This window comes from Meleagris gallopavo, chromosome 23 (genome assembly GCF_000146605.3).
Source record: "Meleagris gallopavo isolate NT-WF06-2002-E0010 breed Aviagen turkey brand Nicholas breeding stock chromosome 23, Turkey_5.1, whole genome shotgun sequence".
NCBI classification, from domain to species: domain Eukaryota; kingdom Metazoa; phylum Chordata; class Aves; order Galliformes; family Phasianidae; genus Meleagris; species Meleagris gallopavo.
This window is the reverse complement of record NC_015033.2, coordinates 4,360,441-4,377,472: the sequence shown is the minus strand read 5'-3', so window position 1 is coordinate 4,377,472 and position 17,032 is coordinate 4,360,441. Positions and strand designations below refer to the sequence as shown.

Genomic DNA, 17,032 nt, shown 5'->3' with positions numbered 1-17,032 from the left:
TTTTTTTCCTAAATTACTATGGATTTAACAAACTGCTGGCCAGGTCATAGGCTGGTCCATGTTTTTTGTGCAGCCTGGATCCCATTGGGCAAGGCTCACATGGAGAAAGGGCAGATTTGGTGCCCTGGGGGATGTTTAAAAGTGGCCAGAGCCTGCTGGTGGCTGTCCCAAGCCTCTGCCTTCCTGGTAGTGTTGGAGATGTGGATTGGTGGGCTGGGGTCTTGGATGTCTTCTGCAATAGGTGGGATACAGGGAACTGGCAACACACCCTTGCATTGGGTTTGCAATGAGTTTACAATGGGTTTGCAATGAGTTTGCAACAGGTTTGCAATGGGTTTGCAGTGGGCCTTCAGTGAGCTTGCAAAGGCCTCTATTAGTCCTTGTCCTGCCGTTTTGATTGAAGGCAAAACAAAGTCTCAGGAAGCCCAATCCTAGCCCCTGGTTTTGGTGCAATGCCCTGAAGAGCAGCCTGGGCAGGGTGGGCACCAAAGCTGCTCTGGCATTGCAAAACCATCAAATAGGCTGAATCCTGACAATGTCTGTGATGATCTCAGCTACCTGTGCTGGGACAACAGCACTGTTTTGCACTGGAGCTGGGAAGATTTGCCTGCTCAGTCAGTCAGGAGCACCCAGCCTGACTGCAGATCGATCTAAATTGCATCTCTCCAAGTATCTGTGGCTGTGTGCAAGCTTGGCTATTAATAAAGCTCTTCCCAAGAGCAATGAGGTTTTCCTATTTGATGCAGCAGATTCCTGGAGGCTCCAGAAATTTATTTTCCTGTTCCCTCTAGCCTGTGGCATTTCCCAGGGATGGATGCCTCTTCTTTCAGGCCATCCAGGGGGAAGTTTTGCTTCGTGTCACCCTGGAAAGAGCTCTGCGTCAGCTCCCTGTGCCTTCTGCTTTGCTTTCAGTGATTTAAGGCAAACCAGCTGCAGGAGGGGCAGACGAAAGAGCTGCCTGGGAGCGGGGGGTGGGAGGTGCGATGCTGTGCGGGGCTGCGCCGGGGAGGCAGGACGGCCACGTTCCTTCCCCATATGAATGAAACCCTGCAGCTTCCCAGTAACTTGAACCAGCAGGGAGGGGGAATTGGGCCCAGGGAGGTGGTGTCTTTGCTCCAGGCTCCATGGGTCCTTTCCCAGCTTCAGCGGTGGGAAAGCGATGGGCTTGTGATGGACATGAAAGGGCTCACAGGGGGCTCGTAATGGGCTGGCAGGGGGTTTGTAGCAGGTTTGGGTTCTGGGTCTGCCTAGGATGGAGTGATCCTCCTAGCAGCCTGTGTGAGGACACACAGATCTGTTGGTGGTTGGTTTTCTTCTGCTTAAGAACTGCATGGGCATTGGTCTGTCCATGGGAGGTGGTGGGAGCTTGCCTTTGCATCCCTTCTTTTGTTTTGCTTTGCTTTCTTTCTCTCTCCTTCCCCTTCTTCTTCACTTACCCAACATTTGCCTCAAGCTCCAAGTTTTCCTGCTGTTGCTGTTCCCCTTTCTTTCCTCTCTCCCAAGCCAATGTGCTCCAGGGGAAAGCAGCAAGTGGCTGGGCACTGTTGGCTCTGCCAGGGCTGACCCACAGGAGCTATTTGGTGCCCAGTGGGGGGCTCTGAGATAATGGCAGAGTGTGCTGGATCGAACTGCTGGCTGCTACGCTCAGCCGGGGAAGTCGTTGGATTGGCCTCGTGATGCTGGCGTCTGTTTACTTTGGGTGCTGACGTGTCTGCTTCCTCGTGTGTTCTGCTACTTGATCCCTTTCTTGCCATACAAGGGCAAGGAGGACTCAGTTTTAGGGCCAGTTCTCTTTAATGTATTTATAAATGATCCGGTTGCAGGCACTGAATGTGTGCTAAGTAACTCGTGGGCAACCCAGTCAGGAGGAGCTGCACACTCCCTCGAGGACAGAGGGAACAAGGGGAAGGAAGCTGTGTCCCAGAGGGCAGCAGGCATGGCACAGCTCCCTGGGGCAGTGGGCACAGCCCCACACTGGGGACGCTGAGCACTCAGCCATAGGGTCTGTGGTTGGGCAGTGCTGTGTGCAGCCAGGGGTTGGGCTCAGGGATCCGTGTGGGTCCCTTCCAACTCGGGATGTTCTGTGATTCTAGGCAGAAAACTCCAAGAGCTGTTGCTGCCTGTTTTTGATGTTTGCTGTGTTGCTTACTGCACTGTTTTGCTTTGGGGGAGTTTTGATGGAAGCGCTGCCCTTGGGCCTTATGTGGCATTTGGGTCCTGCAGTGCTGCTGTCTGTCTCCTCTGAGAACCATCTCGTGGAGAAAATCAGCAATTGCACCTTTCCTCTTTTCTCCTCAGAAGGACTCTGTGGACAGGAGTCGCACAGAATTGTGGAGGTCCCTCTGGTCCCACCCAGCCCCAGCAGAACCCGGCTGCAAAAGCAACCCGTGCCACCACCCAAACCACCATCCTGTGCTTTGAAAAGCAAGTCTTGAGACCCTGTGGCACCCCAGAAAGAACAGGGTCAGTCAATGGGACTCATTTGCAAACCAATCTCATACATACCTGGGCTGAGGAGCACAGTGCTGCTGGGGTGTAGTGCATTCCATATCACACAGCTGCCTCCAGAAAGACCAAATGATCCCGTGGGCTGTTACCACGATGATGCTGAAGGTGATGGGTGCTGGGTCATAGAAGCAGTGAGATGCAAATCAAGGATCAGATAACCAACCCAGCCCTGCCCTAACAAAACCCCCATGCGTTGCTGGAGATAAGACTTGAGTTGTTCCTCCATTGAGAAGAGAGAAGCCTGCTTGTGGGATTGCTTTTGCTCAAAGTACTGCAGGAAAATGGGGAAATCCAATGTGTACTTAAAGCACGTATTTCTGTGTGTTGCATTGCAGCTAGAGGAAGCCAGTCCTTGCTGATCACAAATTGCTTTTTGTCCGATGCAAAAGCCTTTAGGGCCCCACTGTGACCCGGCTCAACGAACCATGCCCATAGTGCCATTGGCCTGTCTGGCTGCCAGATTTGGGTGAGAGCAATCCCAAATGGCCACAGTTGGGCACTGAGACGAAGGCTTTTCTTCTCTGCATTTCAGGATGCTTAATACATGATCAGTTTGTTTTCTGACAACTGTTAACTGATTGCTACGTGCACCAGCTGGGCTATAATCGAGCTGCAGCTCATGCTGATGATGCTGCCTTTTCTCAAAGCTTTGGTGTAAAGACAAAGTAGAAAAACTTCCCGGGCCAGAAGACATCTCCCCAACGCCAAATTTTCCATTACATGGATTTTCCATGGCCTCTGGAGCTGGTGAGGTGGCTGCCAGTCTTACAGCATCTCCTCCTGTGTGCAGAAGTGCCAACTTGGGGCTGGGGCAGCCATTCCCACTGAACCAACCCAACTCCCAAGTATTTTGCAACTGTTTCCTACAGTTTTTCTCTCTTTTCTCCCCCCCCCCCCCGCCCCTTATTCCCTGAACCAGTATTTTTGTGTAAAATTCCCCCCCAGCTTCACATTTCTCCCAATCATCTGTGCTCCTATAAGGATGCTGCTGCAACCATCTGTAATGCAGCTAAGCAGTAGCCTTCATCCTGCTCTAAAATGTTCATTAAACCTTCGCAACCCCACAGAAATAAAGGGCATCAACAAATTCAGGTGCATGGGAGTTTGATTTATCCAAGTATTCCATTTGGCTTCCACCATTTTGTCCCTTGCAAGGAGTTTAGTGCTTCTCTTCTAAGTGAATAAATGTGGCTTAGCCAACATTACAAATGCCCAGGATGGAGAGTAACAGGCACCGAGTCACTGGCAAACCCAGGTGAACGTGTTGGCAGGGATTTGCCCAAACTGGCAGGGTCACCTTGGGTTTTCTGAGGTTCTTTTCATTCTGGAGCAAAGCTGCAGCTGTGACGATACCAGCAAGAACGCCTGTAGCTAATGCTATGCATGCACTCTGTCCCTTTACCCTGGCTGTCCTGAATTTACTGCCCGATCCGAGGCTCCAGTTTACTGCTTTTTCACCTCTTTCATCATCGTATCACATCGACCACCACCCACCCAACTGCCGCGTCTCCATTTTCCATTGTTTTGCTCAGATGAGACAAAGTAAAGCAAGCAACATATTTAATAATAATCCTCTATCTGTCCATCCATCCATCTATCCATGTATCCATCTACCTGTCTATCCATCCATCGTTCAATCTATCCATCTATCCATTTATCTTTCCATCTATCTTTCCATCTATCCACCTACCCATCTATCAATCTATCTATCCATCTTTCCATTTATCTATCTATCCATCTATCCGTCCATCCATCCATCCATTATGCCTATCTTATCAATCTATTATCTAACATATGTAGTTGTGGATTGTCTCTATCAATGGATCTGCTCTACCACCGAGATTTCACATGAACTTCAAGCTCTTTTTCCCTATTTCCAGCAGGACCTGGTAACGTTTTCAGCTCTGACATTCCCGATTTGCTCAGTGGGAAAGGTTGCCTACCACTCTCTAGGAGTGTTATAAACATATCCAGATCTAGGTTCCATGGGTCCGGGGCAGCAATGCTTGATGCTGGGAATCACCTGCTCTGAGCAGCCCTGAGACCTGAATGCGAGCTGCTTTGCAGGCATTGCAGCAGCCATCCCAAAAGCTGTTGCAGGAAAATAAGCAGAGATGGAAGCATGGGGATCACTTTGGGGAGGGGGTTGGGACGAGGAATTGCACAGGCATTTGCATGGTGGCAGAACTGGTCTGAGAGGTTCTCGGCCCTTCCCAAATACGTGTTTTCATTCCCAAGATCCAAAGTAAAGGAGGGATGGGTTGTCTGCGATGGCTCTCACTCATAGGAAAATGCAGAGATTCCTGCGCAGCTCCACAACCACTTCTGTTGTTCCATCACCGTGAGGTGGGTGCATGGGGCCCTTGGGGAAGCCTGCCTGGCAGCCTGCTGCTTGGGAAAAGAGAATTTTATTTCCTAACACTAACAGATCAAAGAGTTCATCAGCAGAACAGAGCAGTGCGGCCATCCATGTTTGCTTCCCCAGCCTGAAGCAGCCTAAACCAACAAAGGAGTAGGAGGTGATGCAGTAAAAATAGAACCCCTGCAGCAAGACAGCCCTCGATTTATTTACACTGCGGGGACAAGCATCCAGCTTGGATAGGGAACAATTTTGGGAGGATCCCAGGAGGGTCAGAGCTGGGGCTGAGTCCCTGCAGTGGGAACACCCCGCCGACCCCAGGCGTGCTTCTACCTGTGTAAAACCCAGCACATCCCATCCTGCCCATCAGTAGTTACACAGACACCACCACCTCCAGAACACCCGCACGCTCCCAGCCTGGCTCATGCAGATGCCAGGAGCCCGAGAGGTGCTCACACCAAAATCCCAACCGTGTGCCTATTGCTGGCATCTGTCCTTGCAGCCCTTCCTGGATGGGAGCACCAGCAAGGGAAACAAACGTGGGGAGAGATCATCCCAGGTTATTTAGCGTGGCAGCGGGCCAGGCTCAGCATCACCTGGGCTGGCAGGAGCGGATCCGGATTCAGGCTCTTATCTCCAATTACAGAACGTAAACAGTGGATTTGGGCAGTAAGCTGGGCTTAGGTCAGCTGAGGCTGGTCCTTAGCACCAGTATGGGCAGGGCGACGCTGTGGTTAGCTGGAAATGCATCTCTGCTCTGCCAGGATGTGCATTCAGGCTTGGGAAAATGGGGCTGGTGAGAGGGCATGGTGAGCATCAAGCCTTCCTCCGTAACACCTCCAGCTGGGCAAAGCTCTGGGAACAGCAGAGCAACGGCCGCTTTGCTCAAATATTTGTCAACAGCTGAAGTGATAAGGCCAAGGGGGAAGGTTTCACATTGTTTCACTGTGAACTGAACTCTTCTAGCGGGGGCATTAATGTGGGCTGGTGGGGGGCACCCGTGGCAGGGGTTGGGTCTGGGGGCTGTGACGTCCCATCCAACCCAGCCACCCCATGGCTCTATGATCCCCATTGCACAGAGGTGAGACCCAGGGCTGGTGCAGAGCTTCTGCTGCCATCGCACACGCCCAAAGCAATGTGAGATGGCAAATGCCAGCTCTCGTTTTCCACGCTCTGGTTCTATGGCCCAACCTCACTGCGAGGTGCCCACGCCAGGAGCCAAGAAATGGGGCAGGGGGCTCCCTCAGGAGGGCAGCCCCATTCCCAGCACCGCATCCATGGGGCTCACATCCTCCTGCTTTGCTCTCTCTCTGACGGTGATTATTTGTGCACCACTTGGCTTCTTCCTCTTCCTTCCCTTTGAAACAGAGGGTTTGCTTCCTTTCGAAGCAGCCGGGGGAGTTTCTACACTTTCCCAGCAAAAGTAGAAAAAAAAAAAAAAACCCCACAAAAACCCACCGAAAAACTCAGTTCCAACATAGTCCAGCATGTGATGGAGGCTGAGCAAGCGCCAGGCAATGCTATGCACCGAGCCTGAAGGCGTCATCTCATCTCCGGTCTCCTCACCCTCAGCTTTGCATTTTGTATCCGAGCAGTGATAAGGCCCCAGAAAAGCGGGTAACCCATTGAAGCCCCACGGATGATGTCAGCCCTGCAGGTCGGCAGGAGGGCAGGACGCGGCTGCGCGGCGCTGGGCCGGCAGAGCTGTCGCTTTGCATTTTCCAGCCCTTTGCACCGGCGGGAGAAATGAGCCTGAAAAAAACAGAAAGAAAGAAAGAAAGCAACAAAACCCACGTCCAGCTCAGCCTGGGGTGGAGTGCCACGGTGCAAACAGCAAAGCACAGCGCCAGACCCCACGAAGGTGTGCAATGCATCGGGTCCACCCCAGCATCAGAGTGGGCTACGAGGGGATTTCACTTCTGAACATGAATATTGCAGGAGTGGAAAGCAGAGCAGCAGAAAGGATGGGAGTAGAATGGGCCAGGAAGGGGAAAACTTGGGGAAGCAGTTTGCTGAGGGCAGAGCCAATGTATGTTGGGGCATCTTCATCTTATCGATATAAATTCCAATATTGATCTCAACATCACCTTTACAACCTCCTTCTCTGGTCTCCACAGGAGCTGAGCTGCCTTCAGCCTAATCCCTGCCAGCTCCCCACAAAGAAAGGGCTTCTTATTCGCTAAAGGGAGAAAGAAAACTGCAGATGCTCAAAAACATTTCCTGCTGACACCGCCGGGCCGACAGTGCGCCTGGCGTGGGGCACGTGCCCCCAAATCCCCATGCTTTCAGCTGGGGTTTGGGGCTTTTAAGGGTGAAACAAGCTTTCTCCCTTCCTGGAAATGACAGGAGAGCCTGCGTGCCCTCTGGGAACTGACGTGCATAGTGTGAAGTCGGTAAATAGCTTTACAGTTTTTAAGCTTGGCCCCATAAGCCAGAGTGCTTTGGGGGCTGTGGGGTATTTAGAGAATGACAAATGCCCCCATGGACACCTGCACTGGGGGGTCTCAGGGACAGGGACACCTCTGAGCCCCCTGCAGCTGGTACCAAGCGTTGGGACCCCCTTGGAAACGGGGCCACAAACCCATCCTTTGCAGTCCTGGAAATGCAAACGTCCCTCTGGGGCTGGATGTGACCTTTGTGCTGGAGATATTCCATGCTGAAGCCACGAGACATCCTACGGAGAGTGGGGACTCACAATAACTTTTGCTTTTCGCAGAGAAAAAGAACTGCTTGGCACTTTGCTTGGCCAAAGAGGAAGAGCTGCGCAGCGCTAGCAGAGGGGCTCCTGTGAGCTGCAAGAGAAGCAGGAAACTTGGAGAGGCAAAAATCCCCCAGGCTTTGTTCCCCATCTTACCAAATCCAGTGACGGTCTTGCATAAAAGGGCCCTGAGTTTGCAGAATGGGGTCCCACATTTGCCAAAATGTCTCCAGCTATGCAAAAAGGGACCCCAGGTTTAAGAAAAGGAACAACTAGGAGACAAACGGGGCCCTGGGTTTGTGCTAAGGGGTCCCGGGTTACCAAAAAGTGGGGAGGCCCCTCTTCCTCACACTCATCACCCTGCCCTACCAGGAAAACGGGTATTACCCATATTTTTAGCCCCGTGTGATTTCTTCCCAGCTAATCTGCTAAGAACTTGATCCCTGGGCTGGTATTTCAGAAAAAAAAAAAAAAGGCAGTTTTTTGTGCAGCGAGTGCTAAAAATCTCTCCCTCTGGAGCAGAAACAGCTTTGCTGGGGCAGGGGAGTGCCTGTGCATCCTCCCGTGCCCTGTGAGGGGATTCTGATGTGAGGAGGGCCGCATTGGGAAAGAAATTCAATAGCAGGAAAACTGCTTGTTCTTCACTGTGGCCATGGAGCTGGTGAGGAAACATCGCCCTGCTCCAGCCCGGCACCGTACAGAACACTTCAAGATGGGTTGGTCCATTGATCCAAAATATATGAAACAGAGGAGAGGTGCTGTCATTCTCTCATAGCTGTCAGCAAAGCCTTCTCGATGCAAATTGAGATCTCTGGGGCTGGGCCAACCCAATTCTGCCTTGCACAAACAGCCAGGTTCCACCTCGAGATGTTCCATGGTTCCATGGTTCTGTGGTTCCACAGTTCTATGATTCTTTGCTTTCATGGTTCTATTATTCTATGATTCCATGGTTCCATGATTTCATGGTTCTATTGTTCCATGTTTCCATGATTCCTTGATTCCATGGTTCCATGATTCTGTGATTATTCGGCTCTGTGATTCTATGGTCCTATGACATCATGGTTCTACAGTTCTATGTTTTCATTTTTCCACAATTCTATGGTCCTATGATTTCATGGTTCCATGATTTTTTTTGTTCCACGATTCCATGGTTCCATGGTCCCACGATTCCATGATTCTTTGGTTCAGTGGTTCTATGATTCCATGATTCCATTATTTCATGGTTCCACGCCTCCATGATTCCACGATTCTATGGAATGATTCACTGGTTCCATGATTCTTTGGTTCCACAGCTTCACAGTTCCACAACTCTTTGGTTCCATGGTTCCACGATTCTTTCATTCCTTGGTGCCATGTTTCCACAGTTCCAAGACTCCATAGTTTCACAGTTCTATGACTGCAGGATTATTCAGTTCCCTACTACAGAAATCTGCAGTGAGATGTCCCTGGCTGCATGTGCAAGGTGGAGGTGGGCTCAGGGTGATGCCTCTTGCTGGGGATTTTCGCAGCATGAAATCTCCAGCAGACACATTTTTGCAGCAAGGGGCCTCCAAGGATCCCAATGTTCTGCAGCCCTGAGCTCTGGATAGAGAGATGCTTTTGCAACACAGGGCCCCCAGGGAGAGGCCCTCTTGCAGTGCTAAGCCCCCACACAAGGCTATTTTTGTATTGCAGGACCCCAGAATGAGCAACTCCTGCAGTGCTGGGCCCCTGGACAGGAATATTTTTGCAGCACGGTGCAGATAACAGCAGCCTGAAGATATTTGACCTAAAGATAGTCCCAGCTCGCAGCTTCCTTCCTGCCCAGCAGCATCTGCGCAGGTCTGTGCAGAGCTGTGCTTCTTGGGGCTCTTTTGGAGATGTTTATTGCACCCTGCTCCTCAATAGTGATATATTTCGGACGTGTTTCCTCCATCTCCCCATTGGTTGGCTCAGAAGGGCCATTTGAGTTGCGTCGTCATTTTTTGTTTCCTCCTTCTGCTGCTGAGGATTCCATCCACTTTTGTGCAACGACAGTAATTAATTACGAGGTTTTTAAATACACGCCATCCTTAGGCTTACCTCACCTCCTTGGAGGAAAGCCACCCCATCCTAAACCAAAATTAAGGCCTTGAGAGCGTTTTTCCCCATTTCTGAACCAATATTGCCCCTTGCACGCATCGCCACAAGCAAGGTGTGTCCCTGACACAGCCCATCTTGAGCAAGCGGCGTCTTCCAATTAGTGCCCGAGACCCATTTCATTCCAGGAGGATGAAAATATTCATAGAATCACAGAGCCATGGAATGGTTTGAGTTGGAATGGACTCTGAAGGCCGTGTGGTCCAACCCCCTGCACTGAGCTGGGACACCTAGAGGTGCTCAGAGACACTCCAGCCTGCCCTTGGGTCTCCAGGGATGGGGCACCACCACGTCTCTGGGCAACCTGTGTCATATTCCCAAGCGCACAAACCCACTGCGCATCGCACAGTGCAGGAGGACGACCACCAGCACGTCCCATTGTGATTCATGGAAGCATCTCTCTTGGGCGCCCAGAAAATTCTTATAATCCCAGAAAAAAAAACAGCAGAAAAGGCATGAAGTAGCCACATCGTATTGCCAACCCCACGTGTTCCCATGGGCTCTTGTAAGAGCAGTGCCCAGGAGACGGCTCTGTGCTACAGTGCATGGGGAGCATCGCTCCGCTCCTCCTCACGTCGGGTTGGCATTTTCCACGCAGTTTCTCCACTCGGTGCTGATGGGGCTGAGCCCGGTGGGGGGCACGGCTGCTTTGTTCCCCCCCTTAGCGGGAAACCGGAGCAGCGAAGCGGGTCGGCACAAAGCACATCCCGGCTTCAATGGCACCGGCGCTTTCTCGGCCGGCGTTTCCTGAGTTAAACAAACAGCGGCTCGGCGCTTCTCCCACCTTTCTGCAGACCTGGAATTTTCCTCGCCCTGTGAATGCCCCGCTTGTGTGTTTTATTTTGTTATTGAGCTATGCACTATTCCGGGAAGAGGAAAAAAAAACAACAACCAAGACCAAAAAAAGAAAACCACCGTGCAGGCATCAAAAAACGCCTTGGAACGTCTCTGCGGGTCAGGTGACAGCAGAGAATAATATCTGAAAAATGTTAATGCTTGCAGAGAGAAGAAATCCTGCTTGGATTAAAGCTCGTTAGCCTTTCCCGAGGAGCTCGGCCACGCGAACCCGCTGTGCTGGGATGCAGGAGGATGCTCGGGCCATTGGCCAACGCCACCTCCAGCCCTGCTGCCGGGCACAAGGCAACAGGAGAACTCCCAAAATGAAGGGAGAATTCCCAAAATGAAAGGAAAACTCAACTGCCTCTTACTAACGGCTGGGCCACCCTCGCATCCATGGCACGCCTTCAATCGGGGGCTGCGGTCGGTGCCACTCTGGCCGAGCAGTGATGCTCTATGGGATGAGGGCAGCTTTCCCTTCACCAAACGTTTCCAGCTCTCGTTTTTCCCCTTGCATTGGTGCAGTGATGCTCTTCCCACCCAACTCCATCAGCTCCTGGAGCGCTCTCTCGCATGGCACCCACACCTGCGCCCTGCAGCCCAGCCCTCGCTAAGCAAACACAGCTGGTGTCGGGCACGGCCGCCAAATATTTTCTCCCTGACGTGGGTTTGGCTCTTAGAAAAAAAAAGAAAAAAAGTAAAAAATAATAATAATTAAAAAACAAAACAAAAACCCAAACCTCGACAAATGCAAGAGGAGAAGCAGCAAACGGTGCTGCTGTGCCCAGTGCGTAGGGATGTGGCAACACGGGCTCAGTTCTGTTGGGAGTGGGAAGCTTTGTGTTGGGTGGAAGGCAATTCCTGCTTGCATCAGCCTGTGCCCACAGCAAAAAGCAAGGAGCGGTGCGGAAATAACCTCTTAACCCAACTTAACACCCTATTTCCTTCCCAGAGCACAGCCTGTGCGCAGCACTCGCCCACTGCCTGTTGTCCACCTGTGGATCTGGATTCTGCAAGGCTGTAGTTTCATGTCCCTATGAACTCCCCTGCATGACTCCCCATCTCCCAGCCAAGGGTTCCCATCTCCAGGATGTTTTGCTCCGTATCCCCTCAGAAAAAGTGCTGACAAGTCCTTTGCCATGGGAAGGGTTGGAAATATGGAGCGGGAGTGATGCTGGACTCTGGGAGGAACAGAGGAGGTTCTGGCAGAAGTGCTGTTCCATCAGTATTTGCAGAAGCACCCTGCCTCCCTCCCCAGCAGGCTCTGTTCTGCTCCTGGTGGGCCTGAAGCTCTTCCTTAGAAAGCCAAAGCTCTTACAAGAGAGAAAAAAAGGAAAACATCTCATTTCTAAAACCTACGGATCCCATGAATGATGTTCTTTCGTTCCATCTCATCTACTGAATTAGCAGGACCGACTGCTGCTGCTGTGGTTGCAAATACAGATTGCCCCAAGTGCTTATCTGGCTCATGTCCAGTCCTTTTAGAGCAGGGCACAACAGGGCTGGGTGGCAGTGGGTAAATACTGAGGTAAAACCTCCCATTTGGAGAGCACGGAGGCACCATCACACCGTGTGCAGAACCACTTGAGGTAGAGCCCTTTGGATTTGTTCTCCTAGATTTAGGGTTGGAAGTGGATGATCTTTGAGGTCCCTTCCTACTCAAGCTGTCCTATGATCCTGTGATGCTGTGATCCTGTGATTCCACGATTCAGTGATTCTGAGATTCCATGGTTCCATGGTTCCATGATTCTATGATTCTATGGTTCTGTGTTTCCATGGTTCTATGGTTCTATGATTCTATGGTTCTATGATCCATGGTTCTATGGTTCCACGATTCCATGGTTCTATGGTTCTATGAGTCCACGGTTCTATGATTCTATGATTCTGTGTTTCCATGGTTCTATGGTTCTACAATTTCATGATTCTACAGTTCTATGGTTCCATGATTCCGTAGTTCTATGACTCAGCAATTCCATGACCTCTACAATTCCATGGTACTATGGATCTATGGTTCTATGGTTCTATGATTCCACGGTTCTGTAGTTCTACAGTTCCATTATTCTACGATTCCATGATTCTATGACTCCACAATTCCACGATTCTATGGTTCTATAACTCTATGATTCAATGTTTCTATGGTTCCACGACTCTACGACTCATTTCCCCATGCAATAAGGGCAAAGTGCCCATTTGCAACCCAACATTGCACTCTTTGGAAACCACTGGAGGAGGAACTATCAGTGGACAGAGGAATGCCCACCTGGCCAAAAGCAGGACCATGATTTTTGCGGGATGCCAACCACGCCGTGCGGTGCCGCGAGGCGTCGGTGAGCTGGATGCAGCGGCAGTGATGGAAAATTACCAGGGGCTGAACAAAGAAATCAGGGGTTTGGGAGCGGGAAGCGAATAAACAGGCGGGCCAGGAAGCTGGGGCAAGGCGGAGGAAGTCTTGGGCAGGGGAAGGGAAGAGAGAGAAAAGCTTTCGCTGCGGGGCGCCGTCAAAATAGGCTCCCCCCGAGGGGCCGGAGCCGGGCCGGGAGCGCGGCCGTGGGAAGCGGTGCGGGCCATGCAAAGCCAGCGGGGAAAGTTCCACCTTTGGACATTTCTGCCCCAAAATTCCCCATCTGGGAGCTGTTGGGTGGGGGTGAGCCCTGCCTGCAGCCCCCAGCCCCGTTGTCTCCCCGTTCCCGGTGCAGTTTGAGGCCAACCAGGATACCAGCGTGAGAAACCACACCAAACTGGAGCTGCTCGCTTTGTTTTTGGCCTTCGGGTGGAAATGCCAATGGGGGCAGATGGCTTTGGCACAACGGGAGCGCACCGAAACACAGCAGTGCTGCCAGACAGCCCCGTAGCACCATGCCCACGCTCGAGGCTCCGGATGAGCCACGTATTTCCATTCTGGGGGCTGCACACCAGGGCTACACGTAGCCATGGGGCCCTCTCGCCCCCCCAGGACCCATTTTGGGGTGAGCACCGCGGTGCCCTGGGGCCACGTTTTGGGGCCAGGTTTTGGGGCCGGCTCTCCGGCGGCGCACGTAGGCAGGAGCTGAGCCTGCAAAGCAAACACAGACGTATAGCACAGCCCGGACACCCTGACTCTGCAAATCCAACACAAACACTGCGAGTGCCGGCCTGCAGGTCCCACGGGCTTCTGCCCCCGAAGGCAAAATATAGACGGGATTCTTTTTTTTATTATTATTTTTAACTCTTTTGGAAATATTAAAAAAAAAAAAAGAAAGCTGCTTTGAAGTCAGGCAGGCACCCGGCAGACACTGCCAGGGCTATAAATGCACCTTGTGGGGCTGTGGGTGGGCGAATCTTGGAATTTTGGGGGTGAATCTCAGAATCCAGCTCTCGGAAGGGCAGTGCTGAGCGCTGGGGACCCACACATTTGGTCAAGGGGAGGACAGGGCACAGAGCACAGAGTTCTCTTCTTGGCTGTGGTGCTGGGATGAGTCCCCTGAGTGGTGAAACTGAGGCATGGGGACACAAGAAAGCAGCTCCACATCTCTCAAGGAACAATGAGCAGGTTGATGGATTGAGCCGTCAATGTGCTGCGACACGTGTCTGTCGCCTGGGCCTCCCACCTCAATAGGAAACCAGGACAGGGAACCCGCTTGGGAGCATCCCTGGAGGTGGGAGATGGGGGTGCTGAGGGATGGAGGGAGGGAAAGAACTCTCCGTGCCCCAAACCCCACACGGAGCTGGGATCAGGGCACCGTGGGCCGGTTGGGACGCGGCTGCCGCACCCAGCGTGCCAGAGCAGAGCCGGGGTATTGCATCAGGAGGGACAAGCCCTGGCCTGAGCCAGCAATTCGGGGCTATTGGCCAGGCACGGGACCGCAGCGCGGGGTGCGAGGGCAGGTCCCTGCAGAGCCAGGGAGCAGCACCAAGCGGCAGGCGGGCGGGGAGCCACAGGTATTTGGGATCAAAGCAGCTGCGTGGGAACGCCGCAAGCCCCGGCAGCGCCGCGTGCCCGGCTCCGGCGGTGACCTCGCACTGACATCCACATGGCACCGCTGCGTGCCCATCCCATAGCTCAGCATCCCCGCTGACCCCATGGAAGCACCGCTGTGTGCCCATCCCATAGCTCAGCATCCCCGCTGACCCCATGGAAGCACCGCTCCGTGCCCATCCCATAGCTCAGCATCCCCGCTGACCCCATGGAAGCACCGCTCCGTGCCCATCCCATAGCTCAGCATCCCCGCTGACCCCATGGAAATATCGCTCTGTGCCCGTCCCATAGCTCAGCACCCTCCTTGACCCCATGGAAACACCGCTGCATGCCCACCCTATACTCAGCATCCCCATCAACCCTATGGAAGCACCACTCTGTGCGCACCCAATAGCTCAGCATCCCCCACTGACCTCACAGAAGCCCCCAGGCCCATTGGTTCTTTGTCCCCAGCGACAGCTGGAAGTGCTGGGAGAGCCTGTTCTGCACGTGCAGTGAAGATATGGGGGATGCATGCTTAAGATAAAGGGGAATATTTCACATCCATGCAGTTTTGAGGCTGCCCCATTTGCAGCAGCCCCTGGGCGAAGAATATTCAGGGCTCTGCAGAGGTCCTGTTGCGTTTACAGCCCCTGGGAATGAGAAATGAAATGAAAATCAGCCCTCGATCGCTGGGGAGATATTGGAGCCAGTTTGGCCGTGGGGGACTTTCAAGCTCCATCGGAGCCTTTAAATTTGGCTTACAAGTGTAAAACCTTGAAAACGGTCCCGATAAGGCACAGCCCCGGGGTGAGGGACGCCCTGAGCACCAAACTCAGCAGGAGAAACCTCAAAATGTAGGGAATTCAGAAGGGAATGGCTCAGCTGTCCCTGTTTTGGGGCATTTCTCCCAAAGCAGACCCTCCAGCACGCTGCCCCAGCCCCGCATCGCCGCTTTCTCCTTCTAATGAGCGGAGAATTTCCCTCCGCCTTTGTGCTTCATCAGCCACTCATTAAAACTTTGCCTTTAATTGCTCCAGACAAGGTGCAGCAGGGCTGGACGCATTTCCAATTTCCTTTCTTTCATTCTTTTAATTGGGAGAAGCGGTGGGATGGTGACCCGGCTTCGAGGGCGGCCGAGGGCTTCGGGGTGCGTTGGCTGCCCAATGCAGTGAGCTGCTTCCCACCACCCCCAAAAAGGGGGTAAAACCCCCCCAGCCGTGGGCTTTGCAAACAGCAGCACCAGGATGGGGCGGCAGCGATGCTCCCTGCCCGCGCCTGGGGTTCATATTCACTCCTTCTGAGTTAGCAGAATCCCACGTCGGCACATTTGATGCGCAGGACCGCGTTTCCAACATGCCTCTGCAAAAGAGCTTTTTCATGACTGAGGACTAAGAATACCTGACTAATTATTATGTGGGGAGTTATTTAGGTAATGGGTATTAATCCGTCTTCCTGCATGGGGTAATTGCTGCAGCAAGCTTGCCACAACGCATCCCAGTGCAGGGAGCGCTTCCCTGGTCCATCAGGGTGAAGCCCACTCCCAAGCCTCCAGTTGGCCCCAAATCCCCTCCTGGCCCCATTTTCTGCTCCCCGTGGTGGTTTGGGCCAACCTCAGGTGGGACGGCACCGGCACGGCATTTGGGGACGGCATCGCCCAGCCCTGCCCGTGAGCCCAACTCCCCGCTGGATGTGGAGTTTCATTGCTTGAGGCCCCACATCGGTCGGTTTGACCCAATTCGCTGAGGATTGCGGATGGGTTGCCGAGGCTGCAGCTGTCAGCAGCTGTTGTGCAAGCAGCGATGGGAGAGGGCGTTGCATTCGGGTGTTGAAGCGCTGAAATGCGACATTGCAACCATGGGGTGACCCGGATGGGGTGAGACCGTGCCAGTATCAGTGTGTGGAGCCGTCCCTGTGCCGGGAGGGTTGGGGTGGAGGCACCGGGTCTGGGCTGGGGCGCAGCGCACACCCATGGCTGAACACCCCAAACACCCTTTTGTGGCAGCCCCGAAGGCCCGGATGGATGTGCAGCCTCTCTCCGTGACCTCCACCCCAAGGAAACCCGACGGCAAATCCCACAGCCCCCTCCCCACCCTCTCGGGGCTTTATTTACTCCGCCTCAAAGGGAAGGGAAAGGCAGAATCTCCCTTCACTCCCTTCAGCCCCTCAGGAGCACCGTGGCTGCTGTTCCCAGCAGCCCATTTCCTTCGTTTCTGTTCCATCAACTCTCGCTCCCAGACTTTTCCATTTGGAGCAAAACGTCCCTTCGTCTCAAAGCCCTTCGCTGGGATTTGGGGTTTCCATTCACAAAGAGGGGGAGAACAGAGCGCGGGGCCGCCGGAATGCGGGGTCTGCGCTGCTCGGACGCGAGGGTTCACCCGAATGCCCAAATTTGGAGCAAAGGAGGATTCCGGGAAGCGAACCTCCCCCCCTTCCAGCCCCCCCGCACCGATCGCGACTTTTTGCACAATTCCCACTTTTCCCAAAGCAAAAAGGCGAGCAGCGAGCGGCCCGCCGCCCCCAGCGCTGTTTGGGGGGAAAACTGCGCTTTTTGGCCTTTCTGCGACCGTGGCCGCGA

The 17,032-nt window shown here is 53.1% G+C and overlaps 1 protein-coding gene across 1 annotated transcript in view; it reads right to left on the bottom strand.

Moving 5' to 3' along the window:
* The window catches only part of LOC104914207 (polyhomeotic-like protein 2), a 24,375-nt gene that overhangs the window by 903 nt on the left and 6,440 nt on the right, over nt 1-17,032 (bottom strand). The gene's annotated exons all lie outside the window — the stretch shown is intronic.